The sequence below is a fragment of the Cyprinodon variegatus genome, unplaced genomic scaffold (assembly GCF_000732505.1).
Source record: "Cyprinodon variegatus isolate N-32 unplaced genomic scaffold, C_variegatus-1.0 Scaffold1299, whole genome shotgun sequence".
NCBI lineage: Eukaryota > Metazoa > Chordata > Actinopteri > Cyprinodontiformes > Cyprinodontidae > Cyprinodon > Cyprinodon variegatus.
Genome location: NW_015151752.1, coordinates 52436 through 55037, shown reverse-complemented (window position 1 = coordinate 55037; position 2602 = coordinate 52436).

The window sequence follows — 2602 nt, the reverse complement described above, 5'->3', positions numbered from 1 at the left end:
ATCAGACTCTCTTCTATCACACTCTTCCTCCTTTATCACACTCTTCCTCCTTCATCATACTTATCCTCCTCAATTAAATTCAGGTTGGCTGCATGTGTGCCATATCTGATGTGAGATGGAGACATTTTATTGTAATTCCTTCGGGAGATAGTAGATAAATTGTGGGAACCAAAAAAGTACAGAGAGTTGGTAGGACTGGTGTTAACTGATCAATTAAATGGTTTTATAGTTTTGTGTTAAACACACAATGCTTGTCATGGTAATAACAGCACAATATGTTTGGGGTTTTCTTGGTGTTTTGTAAGTGTGCTAAGTAACTTTTGTTTTTCAATGACAAAATTTCAAATGTTAGCAGTTCTTTACTGAAAGCCTCAAACTGATTTTGTTGTTTTCCAGTGTGCACTATGTCAACTAAGGCACTGTATCTTTTTTTTGTTTTGAGGTCTAAATGTGCATTATGCAGCTTTCTGGTAGAGGGTCTATTACGAACTTTTTTCTTGAAGATAATCCTCCTGCAGGAATGTTCCACAGGTTCATGTAAAACTGTCTTGCTTTTCATGTTGGGCCCACAGGATTGTGTGCTGAGCTGTGTTAGGGTTTCTCTTACCTTTCCTCCTCAGAGTCTCCAGCCCAGAAAAGCCTCCAGCTGGTTCCAATTGGACGCAATCAGGGAGCAGTATTTAGAGGAGTGGATTACCTGGGACGGACACCAGACGGTTAATTTCCACACAGTGGTAACTTACCAGCTAGCTCTCCTAGACAGATCTTTGTGCTTTGACTCAAGCTCACCTCCTTGTCCTCCTTGTCTCCCAGAAGCCTTGCAGTTCCAAGCCGGTTCTCTCCTCCTGGATCCATCCTCGATTGCTCACCTGCCTGTCCATCCTCTGGAGCTCTCAAGCCGAAGCCCGGCACCTCAGCCAAACTCAGTCTCTGTGGGCTCATCCAACCTCCCCCTGTCATGATTGGGTTTAAGGACTCTCTAGGGGGCTGTCTAGTGGGAGCAGCAGAACGAAGACATGACTCGTGACAGGAAGTAGACCATGACTCAATGTGGCGGTTGTGACGTATTAACCACTCAAATCCAAGCACCAGGGGAGAACAAGCAGAGGGAAAAACAAAAAAGTCAGAGTCTCACGATGATTACCAGAAATGAGGAGCTCCAAAGGTTGAGTCTGAAGAGTGACTTGTTGCAGCCGTTTCCCATCGATAGCCGCAACCCTGAGGGGCTTCTGCAAAGGAACAGTCTCAATCTCCAATTGCTGAACCAGATTTGAATCAATGAGATTCCTTTCGCATCCTGAATCAATAAAGGCCAACAAGGTCAGAGACTGGTTGGAGACAAACAGAGTTGCTGGTAATAGTAGGTGAGGAGATTTATCAGTTTTTTAGATGGTCCGTCAGACTCCTCACATCCTCTGACGGACCCCGGCTTTTGATTTTGCTGGGCAGGAGGCAATAAAGTGTCCAGGCTCACCACAGTAGAGACACAAGTTCCCCTTGAATCTCCGTTGCCTTTCCTCAGGAGAAAGTCTTGTATGACCAATCTGTATGGGTTCACATTCCGCTCCTTCTGTGGATGGGGAGAAGAAATGAGAGACTTGAGCTGAAGCTGGAGGCGATTGATTCTTAATCCCTGGTCTGGTACTGGACCCTGGTGATCTGACAGAAACAGAAGAGCGGTTAGATGCAGGGGTGGTAGCAGACATTCCAAGGTTCTTTTGTCTAGCTGTATCTCTAATCCGAAGTCTGTTATCCAATCTTATTGATAACCGGATTAAATCCTCCAAGCTAGAAGGCTGGTCAATTGTGGTGAGTTCATCTTTAATGTTTTCATTAAGAGCCTTGAAAAAAACACTCTTTAGTGCACATTCGTTCCATCCTGAAGCTGCAGCCTTGACCCGGAAGTCAATGGAGAATTCTGCCACCGACAAATTTCCTTGCTTTAAATTAAGCAAGGCCCGGGAATCAATTGTTTGATCTGAATCCTGGTTGAAAACCTGAGAAAGTTCATTCAAAAATTCAGAATATGTCCATGAAAAACTGGTTTCATCAGAAAATCTGGCTTCCGCCCATTCGAGAGCTCGGCCTGAGAGTTGAGAAAGAATGAAAGAGATCTTCCTTCTATCGGTAGAAAAACTGGCAGGAGACCCCTCAAAGAGTAAACGACATTGAAACAAAAAACCCTTACATTTTGACTGATTTCCAGAAAATCGTTCAGGTAAACTAGGACGGAGTTCAGGAAGTGACGTCGTTACCTCTGACCCTTGAGGCGGAAGTGGTTCAGGAACAGGAAGTACCACTGGAGCGGTGTTAGCAGTTCTCTCATAGCCAGCGTATCTTTGTATAACTTGATTCTGATGTTCAACAAAAGCATTTAACTCACCGAGGGTCTGGGCTTGCCCTTCGATCTTGGCTTCTTGAGCCGCAAGCCTCCTTCGGAGGTGTTCCTCTGGGTCTTGTTGATGGCCGGAGTGTTCTGTCATGATTGGGTTTAAGGACTTAGCCCACATGCAGAACACAACAGAGTCTGAAGGAAAGTTTAACAAGGTTTATTGAAAGATGTACAATGATATAATACTGGATCTGGTTCTGGTACTGGTCC